The following is a 20,736-nucleotide window of genomic DNA, read 5'->3' on the forward strand; positions in this document are numbered from 1 at the left end:
CTCCCTTGATGGATCCTTAACCCCCTTGCCGATGTTACTCTCTCCCAACCACAGCTGCACGCCTGAAGTGTGTGTCCTGCTGCTGTTATGGTTGTCTCATGTGCTGTGTTCCTACTCGTAGTCGTTTCCGTTCCTGGGTCCGTAACCATGTGATCAGTCGTTGAGCCATCTTGCGCCCCAGCTCTCGCAGGCTCTAGGGGTATGTTCCTTTGTTGACTTTCAGTAGCACTTAGCGGGTGTCTCCAACATACTGAAACAGCGTCGGAGACTGCCAACATGGGTAGCTAGCCCATGACAGCCCCAGTGGGGTCTATTCCCTCCAGTCAGCTGTCTCTCCAAGCTGTCACACAGACTTTCCTATGTTGTCAGCTGTCCTTTCACAGCAGTCACTGGACTGGTCCAGATGATCAGAATCATAAAACACGGGATGAGATGTTAAAAACTGTCCATTGTGCCAATAGATGGAATGCACTCGCATGAGATTTGCCGTGATGTTGACAGAGTGGCATGGGAGGTTTATTTCTTAGACTGGGTTAAGATGTCAATTTTGGGACACATCCTCAGTAGTGTGCCTTCGAATCAGTGGGTGTTTCGGCCTTTAATCACTAAACACTCTCATCAAAGGTGGCCAGCTAAAGGGTGATCAAGCCTTAGCTTGTGTCCCATGCCCAATTAAGATGTCCCACGGGACTATGCAAGGCAGGGGCGTCCTCTTCCCTGAGCCAGTCCTACAGCTGACCGCATACCTCATATGCCCTCAAGTTGGAGGGATCTGAATTGGGTTCTCAGGTGGGGGTGGGGGGTCATGAAGTTATAGCCCAGCAAGGGTCCTTCCGTTTGATCCAGATCCACTGGCTGCCTCTTTCAGCTGCTTGAGAAACTGCTCTGACGGTCTGCCGCAGAGCCTGTCCATGGATTCCAAGTTCTTTCAGCAACCTGATGGTGGAAGAAGCCACGAATCCTCTGCATCCCACTTCAACTGGCCAGACTTTTGCATTCCAGCCACGCTGAGTTGCGTCTGCTGCCAACTCTGTGTAACGCAGTTTCTTACGCTCGTAGGCCTCTTCAACAGAGTTTTCCCACGGGACTGTGAGCTCTATGATGTACACAGCCTTTCGTGAAGGGGACCAGAGTACCATGTCTGGCCTAAGGTTGGTAGAAGCAAGGTGGAAAAATTAGTTGCTGGCCAATATCGACAAGCATCTTCCAGTCCCGGGCCATGGCTAGGTGTCCAGTTTCTGGCTTTGTAGGAGGATACTTGGGCCTTTTCTGTCCCTCCCGGATGAATGTTGTTGTTTTGACGGGATTGCTTGTTTTTGGAGGTAATGAATTGGTTGCACTCCTTTTGGTCTCAAGTGCTGCAGCCAGGCTCTTGAGGACCTGATTGTGCCTCCAGGTGTAGCGGCCTTGTGAGAGGCTGGTCTTGCAACCTGTCATTATATGCCTGAGAGTCGCTGGAGCTGGGCAGAGGGGGCAGGTCGAGTCCTCGCCATACCATTGATGTAGATTTTTTGGTGATGGAAGCACATCATAAACAGCTCTTATGATGAAGCTGATGTTGCTTGCCTCCATTTGCCAATGCTCATTCCAGTTGATCTTTCTCCTCTCCAGGCCTTCCCACCGCGTCCATTGCCCTTGTTTAGCAAGAGAGACAGCCTTTGCACTTCTTGCAGTCTCCTCCTGTCTGCGCACCTCCTCGACCACCAGCTTCCTGCGTTCAGATGCTGTTGCCTTATGGAACGTTGGTTTGCTTGCTGCCAGGCCAAAGCCTCCTCTTCCATGCTGGATATTCCCCACAATGTCTTGGTGTCTCAGGGCTGATGTTGCTTGCTGCACAGCCTTGGATGATGTCCATTTCCGTCCAGTTTGTAGGGGAGGTGCAGCCTTGCTAATGGTCTGGTCTTTGGAGTCCTTCAATGTCATCTGAAGTCTTACTTTAGAGCACTTGTACTCCTCCGTTAGACTTGTAAGAGGTAGTTCAAGGACCCCTTTGCCATAGAGGCCGATGTTACTTAAGCATCGTGGGACACCCAGCCATTTCTTCACGTATGAGGTAATTGTTCGCTCCATCTTCTCCACAGTTGTTATTGGGACCTCATAGACGGTGAGTGGCCACATTACACTGAGGAGAAGTCCAAACTGTAGGCACCAAAGCTTGAGCCTCCCAGGCAGTAGGGTCTTGTTGATGTTCTCAAGACCGTCGGCGATGTCCTGCCTTACTTGCTGCACTTGATCTTTATGTCTATACCCTATACAGAGTAATTATTGTAGACTTCCGATTTTCCTGTCATTTGTACACCGGATAAACAGCAGATTATGAGATTATTGTTTGGCCATGTGAATAATTCAGCACAAAAAATAGGAAGGTTCTACCGAGATTTGAACTCGGGTCACTGGATTCAAAGTCCAGAGTGCTAACCATTACACCATAGAACCATATTCTAAATACACATTGAAATTGAAAAAAAAAAAATCTGTGTTTAATTAGCAACAGTGGACTGTCGTTCCTTCACGTGTTGCAAATACTTTCAACTGACAACAATATTTGGACAGCTATATTCGAGTTCCACGAGGCAAATTAATTGACATGGTAGGATCGTCCAAGATTTAAACTCGGATTGTAGGATTCAGAGTCCTGAGTGATATCCTTTACAGCATAGAACCCTGTACTCAATACTCTGTGACGGGTTCAGATTTTACTGTCCTTGGTTCACCGGAAAAACAGATCAAATATTGTCTGGCCAGAAACGGTATCAACTACCAGGCACTCATAGTATGCATTTACCGTAGGCTAGCCATTCGTTACTTAACAAGAGTGCTTATCGACTCCCACCCACTTGTTTCTTTCACGCACAACTATTTTAAAGTTGACAAGGGAGGAGTGTGTCACTGCAAAATCAAGGTAGGTCCTACCGAGATTTGAACTCGGATCGCAGGATTCAGAGTCCTGAGTGCTAACCATTACACCATAGAACCCTATACAGAGCAATTTTTGTAGACTTCCGATTTTCCTGTCATTTGTACACCGGATAAACAGCAGATTATGAGATTATTGTTTGGCCATGTGAATAATTCAGCACAAAAAATAGGAAGGTTCTACCGAGATTTGAACTCGGGTCACTGGATTCAAAGTCCAGAGTGCTAACCATTACACCATAGAACCATATTCTAAATACACATGGAAATTGAAAAAAAAAAATCTGTGTTTAATTTGCAACAGTGGACTGTCGTTCCTTCACGTGTTGCAAATACTTTCAACTGACAACAATATTTGGACAGCTATATTCGAGTTCCACGAGGCAAATTAATTGACATGGTAGGATCGTCCAAGATTTAAACTCGGATTGTAGGATTCAGAGTCCTGAGTGATATCCTTTACTCAATACTCTGTGACGGGTTCAGATTTTACTGTCCTTGGTTCACTGTCCTTGGTTCACCGGGCTAGCCATTCGTTACTTAACAAGAGTGCTTATCGACTCCCACCCACTTGTTTCTTTCACGCACAACTATTTTAAAGTTGACAAGGGAGGAGTGTGTCACTGCAAAATCAAGGTAGGTCCTACCGAGATTTGAACTCGGATCGCAGGATTCAGAGTCCTGAGTGCTAACCATTACACCATAGAACCCTATACAGAGCAATTATTGTAGACTTCCGATTTTCCTGTCATATTGTCTGGCCAGAAACGGTATCAACTACCAGGCACTCATAGTATGCATTTACCGTAGGCTAGCCATTCGTTACTTAACAAGAGTGCTTATCGACTCCCACCCACTTGTTTCTTTCACGCACAACTATTTTAAAGTTGACAAGGGAGGAGTGTGTCACTGCAAAATCAAGGTAGGTCCTACCGAGATTTGAACTCGGATCGCAGGATTCAGAGTCCTGAGTGCTAACCATTACACCATAGAACCCTATACAGAGCAATTATTGTAGACTTCCGATTTTCCTGTCATTTGTACACCGGATAAACAGCAGATTTTGAGATTATTGTTTGGCCATGTGAATAATTCAGCACAAAAAATAGGAAGGTTCTACCGAGATTTGAACTCGGATCACTGGATTCAAAGTCCAGAGTGCTAACCATTACACCATAGAACCATATTCTAAATCCACATGGAAATTGAAAAAAAAAAATCTGTGTTTAATTAGCAACAGTGGACTGTCGTTCCTTCACGTGTTGCAAATACTTTCAACTGACAACAATATTTGGACAGCTATATTCTAGTTCCACGAGGCAAATTAATTGACATGGTAGGATCGTCCAAGATTTAAACTCGGATTTTCGGATTCAGAGTCCTGAGTGATAACCTTTACAGCATAGAACCCTGTACTCAATACTCTGTGACGGGTTCAGATTTTACTGTCCTTGGTTCACCGGAAAAACAGATCAAATATTGTCAGGCCAGAAACGGTATCAACTACCAGGCACTCATAGTATGCATTTACCGAAGGCTAGCCATTCGTGCGTAACAAGAGTGCTTATCGACTCCCACCCACTTGTTTCTTTCACGCACAACTATTTTAAAGTTGACAAGGGAGGAGTGTGTCACTGCAAAATCAAGGTAGGTCCTACCGAGATTTGAACTCGGATCACAAAATTCAGAGTCCTGAGTGCTAACCATTACACCATAGAACCCTATACAGAGTAATTATTGTAGACTTCCGATTTTCATGTCATTTGTACACCGGATAAACAGCAGATTATGAGATTATTGTTTGGCCATGTGAATAATTCAGCACAAAAAATAGGAAGGTTCTACCGAGATTTGAACTCGGATCACAGGATTCAAAGTCCAGAGTGCTAACCATTACACCATAGAACCATATTCTAAATCCACATGGAAATTGAAAAAAAAAAATCTGTGTTTAATTAGCAACAGTGGACTGTCGTTCCTTCACGTGTTGCAAATACTTTCAACTGACAACAATATTTGGACAGCTATTTTCTAGTTCCACGAGGCAAATTAATTGACATGGTAGGATCGTCCAAGATTTAAACTCGGATTTTCGGATTCAGAGTCCTGAGTGATAAACAGATTATGAGATTATTGTTTGGCCATGTGAATAATTCAGCACAAAAAATAAGAAGGTTCTACCGAGATTTGAACTCGGATCACTGGATTCAAAGTCCAGAGTGCTAACCATTACACCATAGAACCATATTCTAAATCCACATGGAAATTGTGGATCTATACAGAGCAATTATTGTAGACTTATAGGAAGGTTAGGAAAAAATAGGAAGGTTCTACCGAGATTTGAACTCGGATCACTGGATTCAAAGTCCAGAGTCCTAACCATTACACCATAGAACCATATTCTAAATCCACATGGAAATTGAAGAAAAAAAAAAAATCTGTGTTTAATTAGCAACAGTGGACTGTCGTTCCTTCACGTGTTGCAAATACTTTCAACTGACAACAATATTTGGACAGCTATATTCGAGTTCCACGAGGCAAATTAATTGACATGGTAGGATCGTCCAAGATTTAAACTCGGATTGTAGGATTCAGAGTCCTGAGTGATATCCTTTACAGCATAGAACCCTGTACTCAATACTCTGTGACGGGTTCAGATTTTACTGTCCTTGGTTCACCGGAAAAACAGATCAAATATTGTCTGGCCAGAAACGGTATCAACTACCAGGCACTCATAGTATGCATTTACCGTAGGCTAGCCATTCGTGCGTAACAAGAGTGCTTATCGACTCCCACCCACTTGTTTCTTTCACGCACAACTATTTTAAAGTTGACAAGGGAGGAGTGTGTCACTGCAAAATCAGGGTAGGTCCTACCGAGATTTGAACTCGGATCACAAGATTCAGAGTCCTGAGTGCTAACCATTACACCATAGAACCCTATACAGAGTAATTATTGTAGACTTCCGATTTTCATGTCATTTGTACACCGGATAAACAGCAGATTATGAGATTATTGTTTGGCCATGTGAATAATTCAGCACAAAAAATAGCTATATTCTAGTTCCACGAGGCAAATTAATTGACATGGTAGGATCGTCCAAGATTTAAACTCGGATTTTCGGATTCAGAGTCCTGAGTGATAACCTTTACAGCATAGAACCCTGTACTCAATACTCTGTGACGGGTTCAGATTTTACTGTCCTTGGTTCACCGGAAAAACAGATCAAATATTGTCTGGCCAGAAACGGTATCAACTACCAGGCACTCATAGTATGCATTTACCGTAGGCTAGCCATTCGTTACTTAACAAGAGTGCTTATCGACTCCCACCCACTTGTTTCTTTCACGCACAACTATTTTAAAGTTGACAGGGGAGGAGTGTGTCACTGCAAAATCAAAGTAGGTCCTACCGAGATTTGAACTCGGATCGCAGGATTCAGAGTCCTGAGTGCTAACCAATACACCATAGAACCCTAAACAGAGCAATTATTGTAGACTTCCAATTTTCCTGTCATTTGTACACCGGATAAACAGCAGATTATGAGATTATTGTTTGGCCATGTGAATAATTCAGCACAAAAAATAGGAAGGTTCTACCGAGATTTGAACTCGGATCACTGGATTCAAAGTCCAGAGTGCTAACCATTACACCATAGAACCATATTCTAAATCCACATGGAAATTGAAGAAAAAAAAAAATATTCTAAATCCACATGGAAATTGAAGAAAAAAAAAATTGTGTTTAATTAGCAACAGTGGACTGTCGTTCCTTCACGTGTTGCAAATACTTTCAACTGACAACAATATTTGGACAGCTATATTCTAGTTCCACGAGGCAAATTAATTGACATGGTAGGATCGTCCAAGATTTAAACTCGGATTGTAGGATTCAGAGTCCTGAGTGATAACCTTTACAGCATAGAACCCTGTACTCAATACTCTGTGACGGGTTCAGATTTTACTGTCCTTGGTTCACCGGAAAAACAGATCAAATATTGTCTGGCCAGAAACGGTATCAACTACCAGGCACTCATAGTATGCATTTACCGTAGGCTAGCCATTCGTTACTTAACAAGAGTGCTTATCGACTCCCACCCACTTGTTTCTTTCACGCACAACTATTTTAAAGTTGACAGGGGAGGAGTGTGTCACTGCAAAATCAAAGTAGGTCCTACCGAGATTTGAACTCAGATCGCAGGATTCAGAGTCCTGAGTGCTAACCAATACACCATAGAACCCTAAACAGAGCAATTATTGTAGACTTCCAATTTTCCTGTCATTTGTACACCGGATAAACAGCAGATTATGAGATTATTGTTTGGCCATGTGAATAATTCAGCACAAAAAATAGGAAGGTTCTACCGAGATTTGAACTCGGATCACTGGATTCAAAGTCCAGAGTGCTAACCATTACACCATAGAACCATATTCTAAATCCACATGGAAATTGAAGAAAAAAAAAAATCTGTGTTTAATTAGCAACAGTGGACTGTCGTTCCTTCACGTGTTGCAAATACTTTCAACTGACAACAATATTTGGACAGCTATATTCTAGTTCCACGAGGCAAATTAATTGACATGGTAGGATCGTCCAAGATTTAAACTCGGATTTTCGGATTCAGAGTCCTGAGTGATAACCTTTACAGCATAGAACCCTGTACTCAATACTCTGTGACGGGTTCAGATTTTACTGTCCTTGGTTCACCGGAAAAACAGATCAAATATTGTCAGGCCAGAAACGGTATCAACTACCAGGCACTCATAGTATGCATTTACCGAAGGCTAGCCATTCGTGCGTAACAAGAGTGCTTATCGACTCCCACCCACTTGTTTCTTTCACGCACAACTATTTTAAAGTTGACAAGGGAGGAGTGTGTCACTGCAAAATCAAGGTAGGTCCTACCGAGATTTGAACTCGGATCACAAAATTCAGAGTCCTGAGTGCTAACCATTACACCATAGAACCCTATACAGAGTAATTATTGTAGACTTCCGATTTTCATGTCATTTGTACACCGGATAAACAGCAGATTATGAGATTATTGTTTGGCCATGTGAATAATTCAGCACAAAAAATAGGAAGGTTCTACCGAGATTTGAACTCGGATCACAGGATTCAAAGTCCAGAGTGCTAACCATTACACCATAGAACCATATTCTAAATCCACATGGAAATTGAAAAAAAAAACTTGGTTTTTATCTGTGTTTAATCTGTGTTTAATTAGCAACAGTGGACTGTCGAGTGATAAACAGATTATGAGATTATTGTTTGGCCATGTGAATAATTCAGCACAAAAAATATGAAGGTTCTACCGAGATTTGAACTCGGATCACTGGATTCAAAGTCCAGAGTGCTAACCATTACACCATAGAACCATATTCTAAATCCACATGGAAATTGTGGATCTATACAGAGCAATTATTGTAGACTTATAGGAAGGTTAGGAAAAAATAGGAAGGTTCTACCGAGATTCCTTCACGTGTTGCAAATACTTTCAACTGACAACAATATTTGGACAGCTATTTTCTAGTTCCACGAGGCAAATTAATTGACATGGTAGGATCGTCCAAGATTTAAACTCGGATTTTCGGATTCAGAGTCCTGAGTGATAAACAGATTATGAGATTATTGTTTGGCCATGTGAATAATTCAGCACAAAAAATAAGAAGGTTCTACCGAGATTTGAACTCGGATCACTGGATTCAAAGTCCAGAGTGCTAACCATTACACCATAGAACCATATTCTAAATCCACATGGAAATTGTGGATCTATACAGAGCAATTATTGTAGACTTATAGGAAGGTTAGGAAAAAATAGGAAGGTTCTACCGAGATTTGAACTCGGATCACTGGATTCAAAGTCCAGAGTCCTAACCATTACACCATAGAACCATATTCTAAATCCACATGGAAATTGAAGAAAAAAAAAAAATCTGTGTTTAATTAGCAACAGTGGACTGTCGTTCCTTCACGTGTTGCAAATACTTTCAACTGACAACAATATTTGGACAGCTATATTCGAGTTCCACGAGGCAAATTAATTGACATGGTAGGATCGTCCAAGATTTAAACTCGGATTGTAGGATTCAGAGTCCTGAGTGATATCCTTTACAGCATAGAACCCTGTACTCAATACTCTGTGACGGGTTCAGATTTTACTGTCCTTGGTTCACCGGAAAAACAGATCAAATATTGTCTGGCCAGAAACGGTATCAACTACCAGGCACTCATAGTATGCATTTACCGTAGGCTAGCCATTCGTGCGTAACAAGAGTGCTTATCGACTCCCACCCACTTGTTTCTTTCACGCACAACTATTTTAAAGTTGACAAGGGAGGAGTGTGTCACTGCAAAATCAGGGTAGGTCCTACCGAGATTTGAACTCGGATCACAAGATTCAGAGTCCTGAGTGCTAACCATTACACCATAGAACCCTATACAGAGTAATTATTGTAGACTTCCGATTTTCATGTCATTTGTACACCGGATAAACAGCAGATTATGAGATTATTGTTTGGCCATGTGAATAATTCAGCACAAAAAATAGCTATATTCTAGTTCCACGAGGCAAATTAATTGACATGGTAGGATCGTCCAAGATTTAAACTCGGATTTTCGGATTCAGAGTCCTGAGTGATAACCTTTACAGCATAGAACCCTGTACTCAATACTCTGTGACGGGTTCAGATTTTACTGTCCTTGGTTCACCGGAAAAACAGATCAAATATTGTCTGGCCAGAAACGGTATCAACTACCAGGCACTCATAGTATGCATTTACCGTAGGCTAGCCATTCGTTACTTAACAAGAGTGCTTATCGACTCCCACCCACTTGTTTCTTTCACGCACAACTATTTTAAAGTTGACAGGGGAGGAGTGTGTCACTGCAAAATCAAAGTAGGTCCTACCGAGATTTGAACTCGGATCGCAGGATTCAGAGTCCTGAGTGCTAACCAATACACCATAGAACCCTAAACAGAGCAATTATTGTAGGACAGCAGATTCCATGTGATTTTCCTGTCATTTGTACACCATTACACCATAGGAAATAAACAGCAGATTATGACAACAATATTTGATTATTGTTTGGCCATGTGAATAATTCAGCACAAAAAATAGGAAGGTTCTACCGAGATTTGAACTCGGATCACTGGATTCAAAGTCCAGAGTGCTAACCATTACACCATAGAACCATATTCTAAATCCACATGGAAATTGAAGAAAAAAAAAAATCTGTGTTTAATTAGCAACAGTGGACTGTCGTTCCTTCACGTGTTGCAAATACTTTCAACTGACAACAATATTTGGACAGCTATATTCTAGTTCCACGAGGCAAATTAATTGACATGGTAGGATCGTCCAAGATTTAAACTCGGATTGTAGGATTCAGAGTCCTGAGTGATAACCTTTACAGCATAGAACCCTGTACTCAATACTCTGTGACGGGTTCACCGGAAAAACAGATCAAATATTGTCTGGCCAGAAACGGTATCAACTACCAGGCACTCATAGTATGCATTTACCGTAGGCTAGCCATTCGTTACTTAACAAGAGTGCTTATCGACTCCCACCCACTTGTTTCTTTCACGCACAACTATTTTAAAGTTGACAGGGGAGGAGTGTGTCACTGCAAAATCAAAGTAGGTCCTACCGAGATTTGAACTCAGATCGCAGGATTCAGAGTCCTGAGTGCTAACCAATACACCATAGAACCCTAAACAGAGCAATTATTGTAGACTTCCAATTTTCCTGTCATTTGTACACCGGATAAACAGCAGATTATGAGATTATTGTTTGGCCATGTGAATAATTCAGCACAAAAAATAGGAAGGTTCTACCGAGATTTGAACTCGGATCACTGGATTCAAAGTCCAGAGTGCTAACCATTACACCATAGAACCATATTCTAAATCCACATGGAAATTGAAGAAAAAAAAAAATCTGTGTTTAATTAGCAACAGTGGACTGTCGTTCCTTCACGTGTTGCAAATACTTTCAACTGACAACAATATTTGGACAGCTATATTCTAGTTCCACGAGGCAAATTAATTGACATGGTAGGATCGTCCAAGATTTAAACTCGGATTTTCGGATTCAGAGTCCTGAGTGATAACCTTTACAGCATAGAACCCTGTACTCAATACTCTGTGACGGGTTCAGATTTTACTGTCCTTGGTTCACCGGAAAAACAGATCAAATATTGTCTGGCCAGAAACGGTATCAACTACCAGGCACTCATAGTATGCATTTACCGTAGGCTAGCCATTCGTTACTTAACAAGAGTGCTTATCGACTCCCACCCACTTGTTTCTTTCACGCACAACTATTTTAAAGTTGACAGGGGAGGAGTGTGTCACTGCAAAATCAAAGTAGGTCCTACCGAGATTTGAACTCGGATCGCAGGATTCAGAGTCCTGAGTGCTAACCATTACACCATAGAACCCTATACAGAGTATTTGTTGTAGACTTCCGATTTTCATGTCATTTGTACACCGGATAAACAGCAGATTATGAGATTATTGGTTGGCCATGTGAATAATTCAGCACAAAAAATAGGAAGGTTCTACCGAGATTTGAACTCGGATCACTGGATTCAAAGTCCAGAGTGCTAACCATTACACCATAGAACCATATTCTAAATCCACATGGAAATTGAAAAAAAAATAATTCTGCGTTTAATTAGCAACAGCGGACTGTCGTTCCTTCACGTGTTGCAAATACTTTCAACTGACAACAATATTTGGACAGCTATATTCGAGTTCCATGAGGCAAATTAATTGACATGGTAGGATCGTCCAAGATTTAAACTCGGATTGTAGGATTCAGAGTCCTGAGTGATAACCTTTACAGCATAGAACCCTGTACTCAATACTCTGTGACGGGTTCAGATTTTACTGTCCTTGGTTCACGGGAAAAACAGATAAAATATTTTCTGGCCAGAAATGGTATCAACTGGGCTACCCTACCATGCATCCACTTGGAAATCCACATATTTCCAACACGAATGATGTGATGAGTGTGAACAAAATATGAAACATTTTCAGTTCTTTGTGGGGCTGCAAGTTTTCAATTAAGAAACTTACCAGGAACTCATAGTATGCATTTAACGTAGGCTAGCCATTCGTGCGTAACAAGAGTGCTTATTGACTCCAACCCATTTGTTTCTTTCACACACGACTATTTTAAAGTTGACAGGGGAGGAGTGTGTCACTGCAAAATCAAGGTAGGTCCTACCGAGTTGAACTCGGATCACTGGATTCAAAGTCCAGAGTGCTAACCATTACACCATAGAACCCTATACAGAGTAATTTTGTAGACTTCCGATTTTCATGTCATTTGTACACCGGATAAACAGCAGATTATGAGATTATTGTTTGGCCATGTGAATAATTCAGCACAAAAAATAGGAAGGTTCTACCGAGATTTGAACTCGGATCACTGGATTCAAAGTCCAGAGTGCTAACCATTACACCATAGAACCATATTCTAAATCCACATGGAAATTGAAAAAAAAAAATCTGTGTTTAATTAGCAACAGTGGACTGTCGTTCCTTCACGTGTTGCAAATACTTTCAACTGACAACAATATTTGGACAGCTATATTCTAGTTCCACGAGGCAAATTAATTGACATGGTAGGATCGTCCAAGATTTAAACTCGGATTTTCGGATTCAGAGTCCTGAGTGATAACCTTTACAGCATAGAACCCTGTACTCAATACTCTGTGACGGGTTCAGATTTTACTGTCCTTGGTTCACCGGAAAAACAGATCAAATATTGTCTGGCCAGAAACGGTATCAACTACCAGGCACTCATAGTATGCATTTAACGTAGGCTAGCCATTCGTTACTTAACAAGAGTGCTTATCGACTCCCACCCACTTGTTTCTTTCACGCACAACTATTTTAAAGTTGCCAGGGGAGGAGTGTGTCACTGCAAAATCAAAGTAGGTCCTACCGAGATTTGAACTCGGATCGCAGGATTCAGAGTCCTGAGTGCTAACCATTACACCATAGAACCCTATACAGAGTATTTGTTGTAGACTTCCGATTTTCATGTCATTTGTACACCGGATAAACAACAGATTATGAGATTATTGGTTGGCCATGTGAATAATTCAGCACAAAAAATAGGAAGGTTCTACTGAGATTTGAACTCAGATCACTGGATTCAAAGTCCAGAGTGCTAACCATTACACCATAGAACCATATCCTAAATCCACATGGAAATTGAAAAAAAAAAAAATCTGCTTTTTAATTAGCAACAGCGGACTGTCGTTCTTTCACGTGTTGCAAATACTTTCAACTGACAACAATATTTGGACAGCTATATTCGAGTTCCACGAGGCAAATTAATTGACATGGTAGGATCGTTCAAGATTTAAACTCGGATTGTAGGATTCAGAGTCCTGAGTGCTAACCATTACAACATAGAACCCTATACAGAGTAATTATTGTAGACTTCTGATTTTCCTGTCATTTGTACACCGGATAAACAGCAGATTATGATTATGAGATTATTGATTGGCCATGTGAATAATTCAGCACAAAAAATAGGAAGGTTCTACCGAGATTTGAACTCGGATCACTGGATTCAAAGTCCAGAGTGCTAACCATTACACCATAGAACCATATTCTACATCCACATGGAAATTGAAAAAAAAAAAATATGCGTTTAATTAGCAACAGCGGACTGTCGTTCCTTCACGTGTTGCAAATACTTTCAACTGACAACAATATTTGGACAGCTATATTCGAGTTCCACGAGGCAAATTAATTGACATGGTAGGATCGTCCAAGATTTAAACTCGGATTGTAGGATTCAGAGTCCTGAGTGATAACCTTTACAGCATAGAACCCTGTACTCAATACTCTGTGACGGGTTCAGATTTTACTGTCCTTGGTTCACGGGAAAAACAGATAAAATATTTTCTGGCCAGAAACGGTATCAACTGGGCGACCCTACCATGCATCCACTTGGAAATCCACATATTTCCAACACGAATGATGTGATGAGTGTGAACAAAATATGAAACATTTTCAGTTCTTTGTGGGTCTGCAAGTTTTCAAGTAAAAAACAAACCAGGAACTCATAGTATGTATTTACCGTTTGTGCGTAACAAGAGTGCTTATTGACTCCCACCCATTTGTTTCTTTCACGCACAACTATTTTAAAGTTGACAGGGGAGGAGTGTGTCACTGCAAAATAAAGGTTGGTCCTACCGAGATTTGAACTCGGATCGCAGGATTCAAAGTCCAGAGTGCTAACCATTACACCATAGAACCATATTCTAAATCCACATGGAAATTGAAAAAAAAAAAATCTGTGTTTAATTAGCAAAAGTGGACTGTCGTTCCTTCACGTGTTGCAAATACTTTCAACTGACAACAATATTTGGACAGCTATATTCTAGTTCCACGAGGCAAATTAATTGACATGGTAGGATCGTTCAAGATTTAAACTCGGATTGTAGGATTCAGAGTCCTGAGTGCTAACCATTACAACATAGAACCCTATACAGAGTAATTATTGTAGACTTCTGATTTTCCTGTCATTTGTACACCGGATAAACAGCAGATTATGATCATGAGATTATTGATTGGCCATGTGAATAATTCAGCACAAAAAATAGGAAGGTTCTACCGAGATTTGAACTCGGATCACTGGATTCAAAGTCCAGAGTGCTAACCATTACACCATAGAACCATATTCTAAATCCACATGGAAATTGAAAAAAAAAAATTATGCGTTTAATTAGCAACAGCGGACTGTCGTTCCTTCACGTGTTGCAAATACTTTCAACTGACAACAATATTTGGACAGCTATATTCGAGTTCCACGAGGCAAATTAATTGACATGGTAGGATCGTCCAAGATTTAAACTCGGATTGTAGGATTCAGAGTCCTGAGTGATAACCTTTACAGCATAGAACCCTGTACTCAATACTCTGTGACGGGTTCAGATTTTACTGTCCTTGGTTCACGGGAAAAACAGATAAAATATTTTCTGGCCAGAAACGGTATCAACTGGGCGACCCTACCATGCATCCACTTGGAAATCCACATATTTCCAACACGAATGATGTGATGAGTGTGAACAAAATATGAAACATTTTCAGTTCTTTGTGGGTCTGCAAGTTTTCAAGTAAAAAACAAACCAGGAACTCATAGTATGTATTTACCGTTTGTGCGTAACAAGAGTGCTTATTGACTCCCACCCATTTGTTTCTTTCACGCACAACTATTTTAAAGTTGACAGGGGAGGAGTGTGTCACTGCAAAATAAAGGTTGGTCCTACCGAGATTTGAACTCGGATCGCAGGATTCAAAGTCCAGAGTGCTAACCATTACACCATAGAACCATATTCTAAATCCACATGGAAATTGAAAAAAAAAAAATCTGTGTTTAATTAGCAAAAGTGGACTGTCGTTCCTTCACGTGTTGCAAATACTTTCAACTGACAACAATATTTGGACAGCTATATTCTAGTTCCACGAGGCAAATTAATTGACATGGTAGGATCGTCCAAGATTTAAACTCGGATTGTAGGATTCAGAGTCCTGAGTGCTAACCATTACACCATAGAACCCTATACAGAGTAATTATTGTAGACTTCCGATTTTCCTGTCATTTGTACACCAGATAAACAGCAGATTATGAGATTATTGGTTGGCCATGTGAATAATTCAGCACAAAAAATCGGAAGGTTCTACCAAGATTTTAACTCATATCACTGGATTCAAAGTCCAGAGTGCTAACCATTACACCATAGAACCATATCCTAAATCCACATGGAATTTGAAAAAAAAAAAATTCTGCGTTTAATTAGCAACAGCGGACTGTCGTTCCTTCACGTGTTGCAAATACTTTCAACTGACAACAATACTTGGACAGCTATATTCTAGTTCCATGAGGCAAATTAAACTCGGATTTTCGGATTCAGAGTCCTGAGTGATAACCTTTACAGCATAGAACCCTGTACTCAATACTCTGTGACGGGTTCAGATTTTACTGTCCTTGGTTCACCGGAAAAACAGATAAAATATTTTCTGTCCAGAAACGGTATCAACTGGGCTACCCTACCATGCATCCATCCACTTGGAAATCCACATATTTCCAACACGAATGATGTGATGAATGTGAACAAAATATGAAACATTTTCAGTTCTTTGTGGGGCTGCAAGTTTTCAATTAAAAAACGTACCAGGGACTCATAGTCTGCATTTACCGTAGGCTAGCCATTCGTGCGTAACAAGAGTGCTTATTGACTCCCACCCACTTGTTTCTTTCACACACAACTATTTTAAAGTTGAGAGGGGAGGAGTGTGTCACTGCAAAATGAAGGTAGGCCCTACCGAGATTTGAACTCAGATCGCAGGATTCAGAGTCCTGAGTGCTAACCATTACACCATAGAACCCTATACAGAGTAATTATTGTAGACCTCCGATTTTCCTGTCATTTGTACACCAGATAAACAGCAGATGATGAGATTATTGGTTGGCCATGTGAATAATTCAGCACAAAACATCGGAAGGTTCTACCAAGATTTTAACTCGGATCACTGGATTCAAAGTCCAGAGTGCTAACCATTACACCATAGAACCATATTCTAAATCCAAATGGAAATTGAAAAAAAAAAAATCTGTGTTTAATTAGCAAAAGTGGACTGTCGTTCCTTCACGTGTTGCAAATACTTTCAACTGACAACAATATTTGGACAGCTATATTCTAGTTCCACGAGGCAAATTAATTGACATGGTAGGATCGTCCAAGATTTAAACTCGGATTGTAGGATTCAGAGTCCTGAGTGCTAACCATTACACCATAGAACCCTATACAGAGTATTTATTGTAGACTTCCGATTTTCATGTCATTTGTACACCGGATAAACAGCAGATTATGAGAGTATTGGTTGGCCATGTGAATTATTCAGCACAAAAAATAGGAAGGTTCTACCGAGTTGAACTCGGATCACTGGATTCAAAGTCCAGAGTGCTAACCATTACACCATAGAACCCTATATAGAGTAATTATTGTAGACTTCTGATTTTCCTGTCATTTGTACACCGGATAAACAGCAGATTATGATTATGAGATTATTGATTGGCCATGTGAATAATTCAGCACAAAAAATAGGAAGGTTCTACTGAGATTTGAACTCGGATCACTGGATTCAAAGTCCAGAGTGCTAACCATTACACCATAGAACCATATCCTAAATCCACATGGAAATTGAAAAAAAAAAAAATCTGCTTTTTAATTAGCAACAGCGGACTCTCGTTCTTTCACGTGTTGCAAATACTTTCAACTGACAACAATATTTGGACAGCTATATTCGAGTTCCACGAGGCAAATTAATTGACATGGTAGGATCGTTCAAGATTTAAACTCGGATTGTAGGATTCAGAGTCCTGAGTGCTAACCATTACAACATAGAACCCTATACAGAATAATTATTGCAGACTTCCGATTTTCCTGTCATTTGTACACCGGATAAACAGCAGATTATGAGATTATTGGTTGGCCATGTGAATAATTCAGCACAAAAACTAGGAAGGTTCTACCGAGATTTGAACTCGGATCACTGGATTCAAAGTCCAGAGTGCTAACCACTACATCATAGAACCATATTCTAAATCCACATGGAAATTGAAAAAAAAAAAATGATGTGTTTAATTAGCAACAGATGACTGTCGTTCCTTCACGTGTTGCAAATACTTTCAACTGACAACAATATTTGGACAGCTATATTCAAGTTCCACGGGGCAAATGAATTGACATGGTAGGATCGTCCAAGATTTAAACTCGGATTGTTGGATTCAGAGTCCTGAGTGATAACCTTTACAGCATAGAACCCTGTACTCAATACTCTGTTACGGGTTCAGATTTTACTGTCCTTGGTTCACCGGAAAAACAGACAAAATATTTTCTGGCCAGAAACGGTATCAACTGGGCTACCCTACCATGCATCCACTTGGAAATCCACATATTTCCAACACGAATGATGTGATGAGTGTGAACAAAATATGAAACATTTTCAGTTCTTTGTGGGGCTGCAAGTTTTCAATTAAAAAACTTACCAGGAACTCATAGTATGCATTTACCGTAGGCTAGCCATTCGTGCGTAACAAGAGTGCTTATTGACTCCCACCCATTTGTTTCTTTCATGCACAACTATTTTAAAGTTGACAGGGGAGGAGTGTGTCACTGCAAAATCAAGGTAGGTCCTACCGAGATTTGAACTCGGATCGCAGGATTCAGAGTCCTGAGTGCTAACCATTACACCATAGAACCCTATACAGAGTAATTATTGTAGACTTCCGATTTTCATGTCATTTGTACACCGGATAAACAGCAGATTATGAGATTATTGGTTGGCCATGTGAATAATTCAGCACAAAAAATAGAAAGGTTCTACCGAGATTTGAACTCGGATCACTGGATTCAAAGTCCAGAGTGCTAACCATTACACCATAGAACCATATTCTAAATCCACATGGAAATTGAAAAAAAAAATAATGCTGCGTTTAATTAGCAACAGCGGACTGTCGTTCCTTCACGTGTTGCAAATACTTTCAACTGACAACAATATTTGGACAGCTATATTCTAGTTCCACGAGGCAAATTAATTGACATGGTAGGATCGTCCAAGATTTAAACTCGGATTGTAGGATTCAGAGAGATAACCTTTACAGCATAGAACCCTGTACTCAATACTCTGTGACAGGTTCAGATTTTACTGTCCTTGGTTCACCGGAAAAACAGATCAAATATTGTCTGGCCAGAAACGGTATCAACTACCAGGCACTCATAGTATGCATTTACCGTAGGCTAGCCATTTGTGCGTAACAAGAGTGCTTATCGACTCCCACCCACTTGTGTCTTTCACGCACAACTATTTTAAAGTTGACAAGGGAGGAGTGTGTCACTGCAAAATCAAGGTAGGTCCTACCAAGATTTGAACTCGGATCGCAGGATTCAGAGTCCTGAGTGCTAACCATTACACCATAGAACCCTATACAGAGTAATTATTGTAGACTTCCGATTTTCATGTCATTTGTACACCGGATAAACAGCAGATTATGAGATTATTGGTTGGCCATGTGAATAATTCAGCACAAAAAATACGAAGGTTCTACCGAGATTTGAACTCGGATCACTGGATTCAAAGTCCAGAGTGCTAAACATTACACCATAGAACCATATTCTAAATCCACATTGAAATTGAAAAAAAAAATAATTCTGCGTTTAATTAGCAACAGCGGACTGTCGTTCCTTCACGTGTTGCAAATACTTTCAACTGACAACAATATTTGGACAGCTATATTCTAGTTCCACGAGGCAAATTAATTGACATGGTAGGATCGTCCAAGATTTAAACTCGGATTGTAGGATTCAGAGTGATAACCTTTACAGCATAGAACCCTGTACTCAATACTCTGTGACAGGTTCAGATTTTACTGTCCTTGGTTCACCGGAAAAACAGATCAAATATTGTCTGGCCAGAAACGGTATCAACTACCAGGCACTCATAGTATGCATTTACCGTAGGCTAGCCATTCGTGCGTAACCAGAGTGCTTATCGACTCCCACCCACTTGTTTCTTTCACTCACAACTATTTTAAAGTTGACAAGGGAGGAGTGTGTCACTGCAAAATCAAGGTAGGTCCTACCGAGATTTGAACTCAGATCGCAGGATTCAGAGTCCTGAGTGCTAACCATTACACCATAGAACCCTATACAGAGTAATTATTGTAGACTTCCGATTTTCATGTCATTTGTACACCGGCTAAACAGCAGATTATGAGATTATTGGTTGGCCATGTGAATAATTCAGCACAAAAAATACGAAGGTTCTACCGAGATTTGAACTCGGATCACTGGATTCAAAGTCCAGAGTGCTAAACATTACACCATAGAACCATATTCTAAATCCACATTGAAATTGAAAAAAAAAATAATTCTGCGTTTAATTAGCAACAGCGGACTGTCGTTCCTTCACGTGTTGCAAATACTTTCAACTGACAACAATATTTGGACAGCTATATTCTAGTTCCACGAGGCAAATTAATTGACATGGTAGGATCGTCCAAGATTTAAACTCGGATTGTAGGATTCAGAGTGATAACCTTTACAGCATAGAACCCTGTACTCAATACTCTGTGACGGGTTCAGATTTTACTGTCCTTGGTTCACCGGAAAAACAGATCAAATATTGTCTGGCCAGAAACGGTATCAACTACCAGGCACTCATAGTATGCATGTACCGTAGGCTAGCCATTCGTGCGTAACAAGAGTGCTTATCGACTCCCACCCACTTGTTTCTTACACGCACAACTATTTTAAAGTTGACAAGGGAGGAGTGTGTCACTGCAAAATCAATGTAGGTCCTACCGAGATTTGAACTCAGATCGCAGGATTCAGAGTCCTGAGTGCTAACCATTACACCATAGAACCCTATACAAAGTAATTATTGTAGACTTCCGATTTTCATGTCATTTGTACACCGGATAAACAGCAGATTATGAGATTATTGGTTGGCCATGTGAATAATTCAGCACAAAAAATAGGAAATTTCTACCGAGATTTGAACTCGGATCACTGTATTCAAAGTCCAGAGTGCTAACCATTACACCATAGAACCATATTCTAAATCCACATGGAAATTGAAAAAAAAATAATTCTGCGTTTAATTAGCAGCAGCGGACTGTCGTTCCTTCACGTGTTGCAAATACTTTCAACTGACAACAATATTTGGACAGCTATATTCGAGTTCCACGAGGCAAATTAATTGACATGGTAGGATCGTCCAAGATT

The 20,736-nt window shown here is 40.5% G+C and overlaps 45 non-coding genes across 45 annotated transcripts; all 45 read right to left on the bottom strand.

The window, feature by feature from the left end:
- Positions 1-2,364: 2,364 nt before the first annotated feature.
- On the bottom strand, positions 2,365-2,436 carry trnaq-uug (transfer RNA glutamine (anticodon UUG)). Its single transcript has one exon. It is a non-coding gene; the product is annotated as a tRNA-Gln (tRNA).
- A 468-nt stretch (positions 2,437-2,904) lies between these two features.
- Positions 2,905-2,976, bottom strand: trnaq-cug (transfer RNA glutamine (anticodon CUG)). Its single transcript has one exon. It is a non-coding gene; the product is annotated as a tRNA-Gln (tRNA).
- A 115-nt stretch (positions 2,977-3,091) lies between these two features.
- trnaq-uug (transfer RNA glutamine (anticodon UUG)) lies at positions 3,092-3,163 on the bottom strand. The gene has a single exon. It is a non-coding gene; the product is annotated as a tRNA-Gln (tRNA).
- A 391-nt stretch (positions 3,164-3,554) lies between these two features.
- trnaq-cug (transfer RNA glutamine (anticodon CUG)) lies at positions 3,555-3,626 on the bottom strand. Its single transcript has one exon. It is a non-coding gene; the product is annotated as a tRNA-Gln (tRNA).
- A 214-nt stretch (positions 3,627-3,840) lies between these two features.
- trnaq-cug (transfer RNA glutamine (anticodon CUG)) lies at positions 3,841-3,912 on the bottom strand. Its single transcript has one exon. It is a non-coding gene; the product is annotated as a tRNA-Gln (tRNA).
- A 115-nt stretch (positions 3,913-4,027) lies between these two features.
- trnaq-uug (transfer RNA glutamine (anticodon UUG)) lies at positions 4,028-4,099 on the bottom strand. The gene has a single exon. It is a non-coding gene; the product is annotated as a tRNA-Gln (tRNA).
- A 466-nt stretch (positions 4,100-4,565) lies between these two features.
- trnaq-cug (transfer RNA glutamine (anticodon CUG)) lies at positions 4,566-4,637 on the bottom strand. Its single transcript has one exon. It is a non-coding gene; the product is annotated as a tRNA-Gln (tRNA).
- Positions 4,638-4,752: 115 nt separating this feature from the next.
- Positions 4,753-4,824, bottom strand: trnaq-uug (transfer RNA glutamine (anticodon UUG)). The gene has a single exon. It is a non-coding gene; the product is annotated as a tRNA-Gln (tRNA).
- A 264-nt stretch (positions 4,825-5,088) lies between these two features.
- trnaq-uug (transfer RNA glutamine (anticodon UUG)) lies at positions 5,089-5,160 on the bottom strand. The gene has a single exon. It is a non-coding gene; the product is annotated as a tRNA-Gln (tRNA).
- An 81-nt stretch (positions 5,161-5,241) lies between these two features.
- On the bottom strand, positions 5,242-5,313 carry trnaq-uug (transfer RNA glutamine (anticodon UUG)). Its single transcript has one exon. It is a non-coding gene; the product is annotated as a tRNA-Gln (tRNA).
- Positions 5,314-5,783: 470 nt separating this feature from the next.
- On the bottom strand, positions 5,784-5,855 carry trnaq-cug (transfer RNA glutamine (anticodon CUG)). Its single transcript has one exon. It is a non-coding gene; the product is annotated as a tRNA-Gln (tRNA).
- A 464-nt stretch (positions 5,856-6,319) lies between these two features.
- trnaq-cug (transfer RNA glutamine (anticodon CUG)) lies at positions 6,320-6,391 on the bottom strand. The gene has a single exon. It is a non-coding gene; the product is annotated as a tRNA-Gln (tRNA).
- A 115-nt stretch (positions 6,392-6,506) lies between these two features.
- trnaq-uug (transfer RNA glutamine (anticodon UUG)) lies at positions 6,507-6,578 on the bottom strand. The gene has a single exon. It is a non-coding gene; the product is annotated as a tRNA-Gln (tRNA).
- Positions 6,579-7,084: 506 nt separating this feature from the next.
- On the bottom strand, positions 7,085-7,156 carry trnaq-cug (transfer RNA glutamine (anticodon CUG)). The gene has a single exon. It is a non-coding gene; the product is annotated as a tRNA-Gln (tRNA).
- Positions 7,157-7,271: 115 nt separating this feature from the next.
- trnaq-uug (transfer RNA glutamine (anticodon UUG)) lies at positions 7,272-7,343 on the bottom strand. Its single transcript has one exon. It is a non-coding gene; the product is annotated as a tRNA-Gln (tRNA).
- A 469-nt stretch (positions 7,344-7,812) lies between these two features.
- On the bottom strand, positions 7,813-7,884 carry trnaq-cug (transfer RNA glutamine (anticodon CUG)). Its single transcript has one exon. It is a non-coding gene; the product is annotated as a tRNA-Gln (tRNA).
- Positions 7,885-7,999: 115 nt separating this feature from the next.
- On the bottom strand, positions 8,000-8,071 carry trnaq-uug (transfer RNA glutamine (anticodon UUG)). The gene has a single exon. It is a non-coding gene; the product is annotated as a tRNA-Gln (tRNA).
- Positions 8,072-8,222: 151 nt separating this feature from the next.
- Positions 8,223-8,294, bottom strand: trnaq-uug (transfer RNA glutamine (anticodon UUG)). Its single transcript has one exon. It is a non-coding gene; the product is annotated as a tRNA-Gln (tRNA).
- A 292-nt stretch (positions 8,295-8,586) lies between these two features.
- trnaq-uug (transfer RNA glutamine (anticodon UUG)) lies at positions 8,587-8,658 on the bottom strand. Its single transcript has one exon. It is a non-coding gene; the product is annotated as a tRNA-Gln (tRNA).
- An 81-nt stretch (positions 8,659-8,739) lies between these two features.
- On the bottom strand, positions 8,740-8,811 carry trnaq-uug (transfer RNA glutamine (anticodon UUG)). The gene has a single exon. It is a non-coding gene; the product is annotated as a tRNA-Gln (tRNA).
- A 470-nt stretch (positions 8,812-9,281) lies between these two features.
- Positions 9,282-9,353, bottom strand: trnaq-cug (transfer RNA glutamine (anticodon CUG)). Its single transcript has one exon. It is a non-coding gene; the product is annotated as a tRNA-Gln (tRNA).
- A 464-nt stretch (positions 9,354-9,817) lies between these two features.
- trnaq-cug (transfer RNA glutamine (anticodon CUG)) lies at positions 9,818-9,889 on the bottom strand. The gene has a single exon. It is a non-coding gene; the product is annotated as a tRNA-Gln (tRNA).
- Positions 9,890-10,039: 150 nt separating this feature from the next.
- trnaq-uug (transfer RNA glutamine (anticodon UUG)) lies at positions 10,040-10,111 on the bottom strand. The gene has a single exon. It is a non-coding gene; the product is annotated as a tRNA-Gln (tRNA).
- A 449-nt stretch (positions 10,112-10,560) lies between these two features.
- On the bottom strand, positions 10,561-10,632 carry trnaq-cug (transfer RNA glutamine (anticodon CUG)). The gene has a single exon. It is a non-coding gene; the product is annotated as a tRNA-Gln (tRNA).
- A 115-nt stretch (positions 10,633-10,747) lies between these two features.
- On the bottom strand, positions 10,748-10,819 carry trnaq-uug (transfer RNA glutamine (anticodon UUG)). The gene has a single exon. It is a non-coding gene; the product is annotated as a tRNA-Gln (tRNA).
- A 470-nt stretch (positions 10,820-11,289) lies between these two features.
- trnaq-cug (transfer RNA glutamine (anticodon CUG)) lies at positions 11,290-11,361 on the bottom strand. Its single transcript has one exon. It is a non-coding gene; the product is annotated as a tRNA-Gln (tRNA).
- Positions 11,362-11,476: 115 nt separating this feature from the next.
- trnaq-uug (transfer RNA glutamine (anticodon UUG)) lies at positions 11,477-11,548 on the bottom strand. The gene has a single exon. It is a non-coding gene; the product is annotated as a tRNA-Gln (tRNA).
- Positions 11,549-12,327: 779 nt separating this feature from the next.
- trnaq-uug (transfer RNA glutamine (anticodon UUG)) lies at positions 12,328-12,399 on the bottom strand. Its single transcript has one exon. It is a non-coding gene; the product is annotated as a tRNA-Gln (tRNA).
- A 467-nt stretch (positions 12,400-12,866) lies between these two features.
- Positions 12,867-12,938, bottom strand: trnaq-cug (transfer RNA glutamine (anticodon CUG)). Its single transcript has one exon. It is a non-coding gene; the product is annotated as a tRNA-Gln (tRNA).
- Positions 12,939-13,053: 115 nt separating this feature from the next.
- Positions 13,054-13,125, bottom strand: trnaq-uug (transfer RNA glutamine (anticodon UUG)). The gene has a single exon. It is a non-coding gene; the product is annotated as a tRNA-Gln (tRNA).
- A 351-nt stretch (positions 13,126-13,476) lies between these two features.
- On the bottom strand, positions 13,477-13,548 carry trnaq-uug (transfer RNA glutamine (anticodon UUG)). The gene has a single exon. It is a non-coding gene; the product is annotated as a tRNA-Gln (tRNA).
- Positions 13,549-14,131: 583 nt separating this feature from the next.
- trnaq-uug (transfer RNA glutamine (anticodon UUG)) lies at positions 14,132-14,203 on the bottom strand. The gene has a single exon. It is a non-coding gene; the product is annotated as a tRNA-Gln (tRNA).
- Positions 14,204-14,552: 349 nt separating this feature from the next.
- On the bottom strand, positions 14,553-14,624 carry trnaq-uug (transfer RNA glutamine (anticodon UUG)). Its single transcript has one exon. It is a non-coding gene; the product is annotated as a tRNA-Gln (tRNA).
- A 583-nt stretch (positions 14,625-15,207) lies between these two features.
- trnaq-uug (transfer RNA glutamine (anticodon UUG)) lies at positions 15,208-15,279 on the bottom strand. Its single transcript has one exon. It is a non-coding gene; the product is annotated as a tRNA-Gln (tRNA).
- A 985-nt stretch (positions 15,280-16,264) lies between these two features.
- On the bottom strand, positions 16,265-16,336 carry trnaq-cug (transfer RNA glutamine (anticodon CUG)). Its single transcript has one exon. It is a non-coding gene; the product is annotated as a tRNA-Gln (tRNA).
- A 115-nt stretch (positions 16,337-16,451) lies between these two features.
- On the bottom strand, positions 16,452-16,523 carry trnaq-uug (transfer RNA glutamine (anticodon UUG)). The gene has a single exon. It is a non-coding gene; the product is annotated as a tRNA-Gln (tRNA).
- Positions 16,524-17,057: 534 nt separating this feature from the next.
- Positions 17,058-17,129, bottom strand: trnaq-uug (transfer RNA glutamine (anticodon UUG)). The gene has a single exon. It is a non-coding gene; the product is annotated as a tRNA-Gln (tRNA).
- A 345-nt stretch (positions 17,130-17,474) lies between these two features.
- Positions 17,475-17,546, bottom strand: trnaq-uug (transfer RNA glutamine (anticodon UUG)). The gene has a single exon. It is a non-coding gene; the product is annotated as a tRNA-Gln (tRNA).
- Positions 17,547-18,141: 595 nt separating this feature from the next.
- trnaq-cug (transfer RNA glutamine (anticodon CUG)) lies at positions 18,142-18,213 on the bottom strand. Its single transcript has one exon. It is a non-coding gene; the product is annotated as a tRNA-Gln (tRNA).
- A 115-nt stretch (positions 18,214-18,328) lies between these two features.
- trnaq-uug (transfer RNA glutamine (anticodon UUG)) lies at positions 18,329-18,400 on the bottom strand. Its single transcript has one exon. It is a non-coding gene; the product is annotated as a tRNA-Gln (tRNA).
- A 462-nt stretch (positions 18,401-18,862) lies between these two features.
- trnaq-cug (transfer RNA glutamine (anticodon CUG)) lies at positions 18,863-18,934 on the bottom strand. Its single transcript has one exon. It is a non-coding gene; the product is annotated as a tRNA-Gln (tRNA).
- A 115-nt stretch (positions 18,935-19,049) lies between these two features.
- On the bottom strand, positions 19,050-19,121 carry trnaq-uug (transfer RNA glutamine (anticodon UUG)). Its single transcript has one exon. It is a non-coding gene; the product is annotated as a tRNA-Gln (tRNA).
- Positions 19,122-19,583: 462 nt separating this feature from the next.
- trnaq-cug (transfer RNA glutamine (anticodon CUG)) lies at positions 19,584-19,655 on the bottom strand. Its single transcript has one exon. It is a non-coding gene; the product is annotated as a tRNA-Gln (tRNA).
- A 115-nt stretch (positions 19,656-19,770) lies between these two features.
- Positions 19,771-19,842, bottom strand: trnaq-uug (transfer RNA glutamine (anticodon UUG)). Its single transcript has one exon. It is a non-coding gene; the product is annotated as a tRNA-Gln (tRNA).
- Positions 19,843-20,304: 462 nt separating this feature from the next.
- Positions 20,305-20,376, bottom strand: trnaq-cug (transfer RNA glutamine (anticodon CUG)). Its single transcript has one exon. It is a non-coding gene; the product is annotated as a tRNA-Gln (tRNA).
- Between the last annotated feature and the right edge of the window lie 360 nt (positions 20,377-20,736).

This window comes from Oncorhynchus clarkii, chromosome 10 (genome assembly GCF_045791955.1).
Source record: "Oncorhynchus clarkii lewisi isolate Uvic-CL-2024 chromosome 10, UVic_Ocla_1.0, whole genome shotgun sequence".
In the NCBI taxonomy this organism is placed as follows: domain Eukaryota; kingdom Metazoa; phylum Chordata; class Actinopteri; order Salmoniformes; family Salmonidae; genus Oncorhynchus; species Oncorhynchus clarkii.